Source organism: Leopardus geoffroyi, chromosome C2 (assembly GCF_018350155.1).
Source record: "Leopardus geoffroyi isolate Oge1 chromosome C2, O.geoffroyi_Oge1_pat1.0, whole genome shotgun sequence".
Taxonomy (NCBI): Eukaryota; Metazoa; Chordata; class Mammalia; order Carnivora; family Felidae; genus Leopardus; species Leopardus geoffroyi.
Genome location: NC_059333.1, coordinates 114,062,258 through 114,074,522, shown reverse-complemented (window position 1 = coordinate 114,074,522; position 12,265 = coordinate 114,062,258). Strand labels below are relative to the sequence as shown.

General features: G+C 32.9%; 1 protein-coding gene across 3 annotated transcripts in view; it reads left to right on the top strand.

The window, feature by feature from the left end:
- The window catches only part of TSC22D2 (TSC22 domain family member 2), a 49,903-nt gene that overhangs the window by 15,154 nt on the left and 22,484 nt on the right, over positions 1-12,265 (top strand). Inside the window, exon 2 of one of the 3 annotated variants that reach the window (XR_006718643.1) lies at positions 11,100-11,259. The exons of the other annotated variants lie outside the window; for them this stretch is intronic. The gene's annotated coding sequence lies outside the window, so the exon portion shown is untranslated. The remainder of the gene's footprint in view (positions 1-11,099; positions 11,260-12,265) is intronic. 3 annotated transcript variants of the gene reach the window in all.

Genomic DNA, 12,265 nt, shown 5'->3' with positions numbered 1-12,265 from the left:
GTTTTAGTATATGCTCTGTTCAGTTATTTGGCTGAATATTTATTAGCACTCCATTCTGTGTTTAATTAATAGAATGAGCACAAATGCTGTTTTAAAAATTCACACAAAGCTTTGCTAGATTCTTTTAACTCTGCCTGGCAACGCATTTGTGTCCTCTGGCATAGTTTGGATAACACTCATGGACTTAACTTCATCTCTTTCATTAGAGAAGAGTATCGCTAAGTGCATGTACATGTCATGTTAAGACATGGTTTACATTGCCTACAAATGGTAACAGTCTTTTAATTCTTAGACTTGATTTGCTGTGTGTCACTCTGAAGAAATTGTCTAACAAAGTATCTTTTTGGTGATCTGTTCCTTAACTGAAAATGTTTTAAAATAGTTACTTGTAGAACAAGAAGTTTTAAAATTTATAGTACAATGTTTATAATTTCAATTTTGAAATTATACAGCTATATCAATATAAAGTAAGACATAAGTGTAACTTGTGGCATAAAACAAGCATGGATGCTCAATCATTCAAACGGCTTATCACATGTAGCCAGGATGAGTAGCTTGGGTTGTACTTTATACTTTTGTATTAGAAAAAGGAAAAATGGCACTTTATTTAGAAATGTGTAATAAGAGAAATTTTAGTTGAATGGTAATTTATTTCAAATAGCTAGATTTTGTAAGCTACCATGATATCAATATGATTAAGAGCTGTTCATCAAAACAATATAGAAAGGTTTGAGCTTTATTTTTTATAATTTTGACCTGATATCAAAAGTTTCCTTTGTTCCATTATAAGACAACCACAGAAGTTGCCTGCTCATCATTTGTTGTTATAGCTAAATACTCCTTATCTGTTTTCCTTTTTTAGATACAGAAATATTTAAGGTATCAGAAATGAGGCAAGTTGCTATATCTGTAGTTTCTCATGGTTTGAAAGTATTTTCTCTTCTCCCTGAAGCCTGTTGTCCAGAGCCAAAGATGTTAATAGATACTTGTCTGTAGTGTGTTGACACCAAACTTATATTATAGATCAGCCATTCTTCACTTTGGTACTAAAGTGACAAGTCCAACTCCATAGAAACGAACTAGTGGCTTCCTTTGAACCTTTCAACTAACTTACTAGATTTTCAGTTGAGAGCAATAGTGGCTAGCTTTATTAGTTGTAACTATACGAGTTCAGTTGGTAAATAGCTACAGACTTTTTAATAGGTATATTAGCAAATAAAGTATTGTGGGACTATTCGTTTTTTTTCCATTGCAGACAAGGGGTTGAAGATTTGTGTGTTAAGCTTTAAAATATATGAAATACTCTTATCCTAACCATGGTCGTAATCTCACCAAATTGCCATATTCATTTTTTTACCATTATAAATTAAGGATTTTTTTTTTTTTAATTACACTAATTTGGCAAATAAATATTTTGCAGGGGATGATTCTATTGAATAGAACCATTCAGGAGTTGAAGGGACTATAAATCCTTTACAGTATCTAAGTTTGAGGTATAAATTTGCTTATCAGTGTTGATAAGTACATTTCAGGCTCTTATTTATGAAATCTTGGAACTCCTATTCTGTAGAGGCAGCTTTTAAACCCTGTGCCAATTTTCATTAAACCTGCCCTGAATACCTGAAGATCCTTGGTTTGCTTTATTTGAAAGACTGGAATCTTCCCTCCTCCCCCCCCCCCCCCAGATTCTTTTAGCAGAGTATCTTTTAATCAAAACATAAGTAATTAATATACATTTCCTCACATTGACTCAGAGTTCCCTAATGGCCCCTTTGTTTCCTTCTCTCTTTAAATTAGAATTAGCAAATTGAGAAGATTTTCACCCATCTGCCTCTACCTGTATTTAGAGATTGTCTTTCTACTGATAACCAGCACTTTATTCAGTTATTATACTAAAGTTTAAGCATCTACCTGTAGGTGCCATCATTGTTTTCTATCTTCCTGTCATTTATAGAGTACTCAGGAATCAATCAGCTGAAACCATTGCCAAATTTAACGACAATTGATACTGATACTTTAAAAATAATACATCCCTTTCTTAGGAAGCCCAGAGTGTTTGCATTGACTATTTATTAAGCTTCCATAATTAGCTTTCTGGAGATTATTTTACTATAATTATACTTAGTGATATCCTAGCTTATTGGCATTTTAGAATAGTAACTTTAAAATTTGACTTTCTATTTCTCTGTAAAGAACAGCTTTCCAGACTTAATTATTGGCATTGCTTTGTTACCAGTGCAATGGTAGGTAACAAATTAGTTTAGAAACCTATTTTAACGATCACTGGGGAACAGGCTGTTGTTGAGTCCTTCGCAAAAAAGCTAAGGGTAAGGATTTATAGCAAACAAATTTACCCTCTTGTATATATCGGGTCAGTAAGGTAAAAGAGTAGGGAGGAAGAAACTTTTGCTCAGGTAGACTAAAGGAAGAAATTAGGTAGCTTGTAAGGATTTAGACTTCATTGATAAATGCTTGCAGTATTTCTGCCTTAATGAAGAAAATGCATAAATGTAGTTAACAAATGAGAGTAACAGTTGCTAGGTGCACTATCCCCTTGAGTTGGCTTGTCCTTCCTTATGATAGCACCAGTATTTAAAGAGAAATAAATAAGGAAAATAGCGCACATGAGTTAAGTTAAAGAGTGTCTAAATTTTTGATCTTTATGCTAGATACCTGATTTCATTTAAATTGCTTTGTTTTGTTCCTATGAGATTGCATTTTTGAAGTTAGGAGTAAATCAGAAATAAGCTTCTTGTATAAGATAATTTGTTTTGTTTTACTCATCCTCCAAGAAGCTTGGGTACATCATTAACACCCCCTAGTACTTACTAACCCAGATGGTAAACCTCAGGTTTGAGAACTTGGCTAATCTAGTTTTTGTGAATGCTTTAGTGATAGGACTTTAAAAAAATCTTACTGAAGTATAATTTTTATCAGAAAAGTACACCATTCATAAATGTACAGTTCAACTGAATATACTTTTATAACCAGCACCCAGATTAAGACACAAAATTGTAGTTCCTTATTTTGTGTCTGTCTTCTTTCACCCCATGTTTGAGATTTATCTATGTGGTTCTGCACAGTTGTAGATATGAACTACAGTTGACCCTTAAACAATGCTGTGATTAAGGGCACTGGCCCTTTTCTCTCCCTCCCCTGGACGCAGTTGAAAATCCAAGTGTAACTTACTGATAATATAAACAATCGATTAATACATATTTTGTACGTTATATGTATTAAATATGGTATTCGTGCAAATTAAGCTACAGAAAAGAAAATGTTATTAAGAAAATCATAAGGAAGAGAAAATACATTTATAGTACTATAAAAAATTAAGGTATATTGAATTACTATGCTATACGCATGAAACTAATATAACATGTCAACTATAAATAAAATCCACATATAAGTAGGACGTGTGCAGTTCAAACCCATGTTGTTAAAGGGTCAGCAGTACATAATTTTCAAGAATCACCATAATGAGTTGTTGGAAATTGTTACTAGTTAAATATTCTTTCCTTATTAGATGTTCTGTACTTACTAGAAGTACCTTGAGGATATGAACCTGAATTGTTTTGTAAGCAACCCAGATATATTTTCTAATAATTTCTATATAGTACTTATGTAATTTATTATATGATTACATTTTGACATATTCCAGTTAAGGATATCCAGTAGAGGATAATCAAAGACACAAAATTAGAGGACAAAGTTTTAGTAACCTGTCACCTTTTAGGACTGGATCTCAGATTTAGAGAAAAACCTAAAGACATGTTTATAAAATGTTTAGACAATAAAGTAGGAAGTTATAGGTATTATCAGATGATAGCATTTATAAGTTTAACAGTCTGAAGCATGTGTAGAAAATTAGAAATTGAAAGAACTTGTGTGTAAATTCAGGAAAGTTGAAACTTAGGTTAAATAGGTAGAGTAAAAAATCCCTAGATGTATTTAGTTGCCTGCATTTTATGGTATTGATCAGCAAGTGACAGTCCTGTCACAAAAGCCAATGTAATTTTAGACAATCTTTTTAGATCTCAAAGAAACAGGAAAAGATGATGACAGACTTAGTATACTCCATTTCTATAGGATAGTTACTTTAAATACAAAGGTAGCTAAAAACTACTTTCTTTATACTCTACCCAGACAGTCAGGTGGGTGTTTGAACAGAGAGGCTTGAGCTTACTTTCTTAAAGTAGACACATGCTCTGTAAAAAAAAAAAGTCTTTCCATCACTACAAATTAATATTAATACAGTTAACAGCTGTCTTCCTGCTTATGTCAGGAATGTTGACTTTGAGGTTTAAAGCCAATTACTTCTAAAATCCCTGTTTTGTGGAGTTTTATTCCCTGCACTTAGTTCTAAATGGGAAAGAAGAGATAAGAAAGGCGTTGGAATTGTGCTACTTCTGTTTTATCATTGTTGGCCATGATTATCAGAAAACCTCATAGAACTGTGTATTTGCTTAAGGAATGGAAGACTAGCAAACTCTTAGAAAAGAATCCTGTACCAGAGGCATTTAAGTGTTGGTCACAATAGGAAAACCAGTGAGCTGGGTCTTAACATGGAAAAAGATAAGTGAGAAAATCATCACATGATTGAAAGTGATAACTGTCATTTAAAATTCAAGCATTTGAATGTCTCAAGTACAGCTGGAGGGTACTGGGCAAGGCTTCTTTAGGAAGAGGCTTTTTGAGTTGGAACCTGAAAGGTGGATAGAATTTGCTCATACAGAGTTAAAGAACTGAGGGAAAGGGAGAATTCCAGTTAGAGTAATACAGTGAGCAACTGTGTAAGTATAGAGCATATGTGTTAAGGATGGTTAAATTTGTTGCACAAAACATTTGAAGACACCAGAGAAGAGCTGTTGGGTTAGACAGAGACCAAAGAGAATAGAAAGGTAATGAAGGCCTGAATTAGGCAATGGAGATGAGAAAAGAATAGTTATCAGAAGGTAGGAATTACACGATGTTATAACTTACTGGATATTTGACTCTAGAGTCTAGAACCTAATTGACTGAGAGAATGGTGGGTACCAATAGGAAGAATTATAAAAGAATTGGTTTGGGAAGGAGAAAATAGTAATGAGATTCTGGTTTTAGCTACTTTGGGATGTGTGGAGCTGCTGGAAAGTCAAGGTGGAAATACTCAGGGTACAACTGGAGCTGCAGACTTGCAGCTTGGTAGAGAAGCCAAGGCTAGATGAGATTTAAGAACCATTTGTTTGTTTTATTTATGTATATATGCATATAGAGTTCAAGCTTTAGGGAAAGCTGAGTTTGCCAAGGAGTGAGCAGAGTAGGGTAAAAGGGTCAAGCCATAACCTTGGGAAACATTATCTACTTTTAGAGAACAGGAAAAGCTCTGAAGAGGGTAAGTGATCTTGGAAAGTAGAAGATAGATTCTGGGAATATCATTTACTAACTAAAAAAGAAGGGAACATGTTTGAATTTTGAAAAAATTTCAAATTTACAGAAAAATTACAAGAATAACAAAAAGCTCCAATAATCTTACCAAGATTAAGCATTCATTAACATTTTGTCATACTTGCTTTATGACCCTGACATATTATTTAGGAACCATTTAAGAATAAGTTGCAGACATCCTGTGCATTTGACCCAAAAATACTTTTAGCATAAGAAGATTCTATTATCTAACAACAGTATAATTAGCAAATTCAAGTTTAATATACTGTTATCTAATACACAGTTTATATTCACATTTTGCAGTTGTCCCAGTAATGTCTTTCATTACCATTTTTTACCTGATCCAAGAGCCAATACAAGATCATAGATCACATTTAATTATCAAACACCTGTCTTTTTTCCTCCTTCTTATGTAATTAAATACTTCTCTTGTATTAGTCTTCTCTGGGATTGTTAAAAGTTTAAATATTCACCACAAAAAAGGAGTGCTAGTATTCTGGATAAAATGATAAGGTAAAACACATCTGCCTAGTTAGTCTGTATTGTCAGGGTTGGGGAGAGGAGATAGGCAAGATGCCTAAAATCCAGCTGAAACAACTGTTGGGGCTGGAAAAATGTTACAAGGGGATGTCTTTTATTTCTCAGACTTGCGGGGTGGGTAATGGCAAGAGAAGAACCTGTGGATATTAATGTGGGTGTGTCCCTTAGAACAGAAATGCAAGTGTATTCATGTACCAATTTTTTCTGTTAGGTGATTTTTATACATACATATTAAGTTGGGATTCTAATCTGGAATTGGAAAAAGTAGTGTAATTTGAAGACCTTTTACTCACCTGTTGGGGTTACAAATTATGTAATTGCTATCCTTTATATTCTGTTGTATCCTCCTAATTTTATTCTGATAGTTGTGTAAGGTGAATTATCTGCTACCAGATTTTTAACCATAGATCTGTGTCTCATTGTTTGATGTGATTTTTGGTGGATTCTAAGCATTTCTTTTCCTCTCTTAGCTTTTCTATGGCTGGCTGAAATGGGACACCTGACTTGCTGACATTATTTTCATCACATGACCAGACTTCAAAATTGATGATGATAAATTATTAACAGCTTATCCATTATTATATGCTTCTCATGTGTTTACCACCTTCTTCTTTAGTTAGTAAATTTTCTTAACATAAGTCACCAAAGCCTACTCTGAGAGGTCATGGTAATTACTTTCAGGGTAAAATTTGAGAAACAGTTGAAATAAGTGGAAATAGTTGGTAAGGTCTTATTATTGTTAATTTATTTTTACGTTTCACCAGAATAGTTTTAAGTAAACCAAACCTTTGAATAGAACAGAAACTTGTATGTGTGTATTAGTGTGTAAACTAATTTGCTAAAACCAATTTATTTTTTCTATGGAATCTAGAACTCTAACAAAGCTTTTTAAGAAAAACTTTTACTGAACTTGTTCGGATGAGGATATTTAAATATAGCCTGAAGTTGTTGAGCCAGAACAAATATATATAGCATCTGTTTTGTTTTCTTTCTAGTCTTAAACAATTTAAAATTTTAAGCTCACACTTCACTCAGTGTATTTAAACTTCCAGATAGTTTGGCAGCCTTTTAGGAAGAAACAAATACCAAGTGGAGTTACTTTATGTTTTTGTTTCCTTAATTTGGGTTGGTACGTAGTTAGATGAAATGACTGACTATATTCTAGTTGGCATTTTCTTTATTATTTATGTGTGCACACGCATACTCATACTAATATTCTAAATTACTCAAACTGAGGGTTGATGGGGGGGGGAGGGGAGGGTGGGTGATGGGTATTGAGGAGGGCACCTTTTGGGATGAGCACTGGGTTTTGTATGGAAACCAATTTGGCAATAAATTTCATATATTGAAAAAAATAAATAAATAAATTACTCAAATCAGGAAATATATTAGATTTTTGTGATGGATATAAAGCACTTAAATGTGTTAGTGTACCAAAAATTATCTTCTGTGTTTAGGTTTCAGTTGAATACTTTTAAAACATTTTTCATATTTGACAGAAATAAATTTAAATAGGTGGTAATAATTTAGAATATGTTTTGATATATATCCTTAATAAATAGCATTTTTATGCAATTTTGTTTCCTGGTTGTTTTCAAGGTTTAAAGATCCTTGATTATAAATACCAAAAGATTTGGAAGGTGCTGATTGTTATTTTTTTTTCAGTTTTTAATTTGATATTTGACCCAGAAACAGTGGTATATATAACCAGTGTCTTGGAAGCCAAAAGTGTGTCTTACTGTATATCTCCCTGTGGGTAATGTCAGGGTAAAGAAAGTATTCTTGCCCTGGGGTCTACCCACTATTTGAAGGTAACAAGGAGTTCCGGAAGAGTTGTATTGTCTGATTAACCCCACTCCTTCTGTTCAGAGTGACTATTAACCATTGAGCTTCAGAAAATTTATTTGCAGCACCTGTTTCTGTTTTAGGTATTACTAACTTAGTTCAGAAAATGTTGCTAAATGTATGTTTGGGATGGTTATATTATGTTTCAAGAAGGAGATATTAACTCTTAAAAACGTAATATGTGATTCTCTCTTAAATTTTAAGAGCAGTTATATTTCCTTATGTTAGCTGTTATTAATAAAAGCTCAGTCAGATATCCTGCCTTCTGTTAACAAAGCCTGCCATTCCTTATCACATGTGTATTTAAATAACATATAATTGGCTTCTACCTACTCTGTTTTCCATTTTTATTTTCTGTTCCAACTCCCAATTTATTTTAATCCTCTATAAGCTGTTTCTACTCCTTTTGAAAGAATGAGGAGTGTAAATCACTTATGAATGAACATGATCTATTAAAAACATCAATAACCTATGTATTTTTCAGAGCTGTATGAATGAAATTTTTAAGCCATACATTTTGTGTTTCTTTCACCAAAAGATGGATTGGATATAGTGCACAGCGTGCTAAACTCCTTCTTTAATATTTTTAACATAGCTAATCATCTTAAATTTTACCTTGGCTCATCCACAGATACAGGTTTCCTTTACTGTGTATGTCTTTTTATATGTGAGTTTCTTAGAACACACTGTCTTTCCAGTGTTCTTATTCTGTTAGGTACGTTTGGACTAAAACTTTTCCGTAAGTTTATCTTTGATGTTCTTAGCTTCCTTTCCCCAATACGTAATCTGTGGAAAGACTATACTTCATTTATTGGGAGCATACAGAGTTGTCCCATTTCCCCCTTTTTTCCATTTAAAAAACAAGCATTTCTGATCTTTAGAAAAGCAAGCATTGATTTATCATGTCTAGGATTTCTCCAAACAGTGTAGTGAAGTTTTTAAGGATGTGGTTTACACGTGAAAGTGAAATTTTATATCAGACCAAACCTAAGCACGTTTATTCACATAGCAAGTTCCTTTAGGAACTCTTGCAGATTTGTTTGATTTTGCGTATCGGTTTTCAGATGACTTGGAAATTGTAGATCATCCACTTTCTTGCCCCTGTGCTCTCTACATTGTTCTATCAATATAAATTTTCCATAAAATTAGCTAAATCATGGTAAACCTAAGCCTAGTTCTTCCTGGACTATACCATAAGAACTTTCAATAGCACATACTTGGTTAAATGGGATTTTTCCTTCTCACAAATTGAAAAAGAAGGAAATGATAAATATAGGAAATGTTCAGAATTTGTTTTTGATAGCAATCTTGCCAGAGATTCAAGATTATGATTGATCTATTAGAACAACTTTCTAAATAAATATTCATTTTGGGGAGAATTCTAATTTTAAAAAGAATATCTAATTAGTCTTAACTATGTTCATCTACAAGCTATTCAGTTACCCAATTTTATTTCACATTTTTAATAAGGATTTCCTACATTTTGGAATTTAGTCATTGAAACCCTTCAAATGTGACCCCTGTACTTGGTTGCAGCTAATTTTGAAAATACATGCTGGGGGAAAAATCTGATAAGGAAAATTTTGTATTTTTGAATATAATATAGCTCTTAAGTCCTAAATTTACCATACATTCGTATAATGCACACACTCCTTAAATTTTTTTTTTCTATAAGCTTCATAATAAAATAACTAAGTTTGCTTTATATGACTGGTGTGATTCTTTATTCCAGAATCTTTCCAGGCATTTATCGTTAACAGTGCTTATTGTTGACAGGCCCTTTAACAGAGGGTCAGGTAGTGTGGCTTTTAAATGGCCAGTCCATCAGAGCCTTTACAGACAAGCAAATTACCAGCATTACAGGTACATATATTTCAGGAAGCATTTACTCTGCTACATATGCCTGGGTTTTGTGTCTTCTCATGGGACTTGTCCCATAAAAGAGTACATCATCAAAAAGGACTTTTTAAAATCATGGTAGTATTGTGGTTGATAGGAGACAAGAGTTGCTTAAAATGTTTTGATAATATGTTAATGAAATGACCACGACTTTAAATTACTACTTACCTCATCGTTATGGGTTTTTGCCTTCACCAGGTGATTACATTATAAGGCTGTACTTTGACAAAAGATAGTAAAGTTGTATGATTTTATTGAAGTCAAATGTGTTGTGAGATTACATTTGGAAAGATATTTATAAATTGGAAAAATTCTAATAGTTCTTCAGATTGTGTAGGAGACTTTTAAAGACTGTGTGTGATAGAAAAAAAACCCATTAAAAGTTAAAATCTGTAACAGCATAACTCCAACCCTCTACATTAGGGTCAAATATTTCTGGAGATTGCTGCAGAGTTTCCTTTACAATGCTGTCTTTGAGTTTTCTGTGGCTTTGCATATATTGATCTTCCTCGGTAATGGCTTCCTTTCCCCCCTTTCCCTTGCCCTGTTATGTCTTTTTATTTAGAGGGATAATTTAAATTGGCAGAAATGTGCCCATGAATGTGTGGGCTGCCTTTTCTGTGGATTACTGGCAACTAAAAACAGAAATGAGTATTCACACTAGATAGAAAATGTTACAAATATTACCCTTCAACAATTAAAATAGATGCCTAATTGAAAGCTTTCTTGTAAAATTTAATAAATTCAAGATTATTAAGTAATTTTTTATCATTTATTAAATATTCCTACCCCTAATTTCATTCTGTGCCCACACACAGATGAGCTGTAGGACCACTTCTGAACAGGATACATTGTTATGTCTGTTATATAAAATGCATAATAAAATTTTATTCTATCATGTTGTCTGATTTTTAAGTTGGAGATGGTAGAGACAGATTAGGATTTAGGTATAAAAATTGAGTGCTGTCTTGAGCATTTAAATGATCGGTATGGATTATTACTGATCCAGCCACGTGTGCTGTATGTAAGTCTAGAAAATCATGTGGATGTGAACTAGATAATAGATTCAAGTGCCATTCTACAGGACTACAAAACTGTCTGTAGCAAGTTAATGGTGTTACATTATAATTTCTGGATCATGATCTTAAACCTTTAATTGGTTTCCATTTCTCCTTGACTCTTTACTAACAAGTATTCCTGATGGCCTGAAGTCCATGTTGAAATTTAAAGTTTGAAGTATCCAGATTAAATATGAAATTATTTTACATTAAAAAAATTTTAAGTACAAAATATCAGTTGTGTAATCATGGTAAAACATAAAACTTTGCTATAAAAGATTTTTAAAGGCTATTTGATTAAAACACTTATTTACTTAAACTCTTTGCTAGAATTTTTTTTTAGAATTCAGCATCGGAGGAGGAATGTGACATAATAATGATCGAAAGCCGAAAGTTTAAAAGTTGTGATGCCCTCACATGGTTGGAGGGTTATTCTAGCTTCTAAGGACTGAATGTTGTCCACAAGAGTGTCTCATCAGGTCATAAATTGGTAAGACTTAATGGATTAGATTTTATGTATTATACCTGATGTTATTGTATTGAGATGAATATTTATGAACAAAATGAGCACATTGTATAACTAAGAGTATAGTACTAAATATAAGTTCAAACTTGGAATTTTAAATACTTGGGGGTATGTAATCCTTTCAAAATTTCATGAGGCTGAAGGCCGTATCTTTGCAGTGGTGTTTAATAAATAATCAGTTTAAAAAATAAAGTGACATCCTGTGCTATAGTAACATTATTTAAATACTGCTATTACATCTGCTGTAGATGTTCACAGTGTAGTTAAGAGCCCCCAAATACTTTCTAGTTATTATCCCAGGAGAGATTTAAGAACTAATATATTAATCTTTTATTAGAAAAAAAAAAAAACCACCTTACATCCATTTTTTCATACAATATAGTTTAAATTACTTTTATTGCTTCTGGGATTTTATTTTTTGTTAATAAAAGGCATTTTTCTGCTAGATGTCTGTAAAAATAAAGCCAGGAAATTTTTCTCAGTTCCTGTCTTAAGAACCAATATTAGGGGCGCCTGGGTGGCGCAGTCGGTTAAGCATCCGACTTCAGCCAGGTCACGATCTCGCGGTCCGGGAGTTCGAGCCCCTCGTCAGGCTCTGGGCTGATGGCTCAGAGCCTGGAGCCTGTTTCCGATTCTGTGTCTCCCTCTCTCTCTGCCCCTCCCCCGTTCATGCTCTGTCTCTCTCTGTCCCAAAAATAAATAAATGTTGAAAAAAAAAAAAAAACCAATATTAAATGAAAATGATAAACTTATAAGTCAATATACTTTTTTGTATGCCCTGAAAATAAAACATTTCCTTTCAGCATTGTATTCTGCTTGGAAAACAAAAATCTTTAAACTTGTTTTATAGGTCTTCTTATTTCACTTTGTTTTACACAGCTGTATTTTGTAGGAGACTCTTAGGAAAATACAGTTTAGACTAGGATAAGATCTTAATCTTCAGTCTTCAAAAGATCATCATCATATTTTG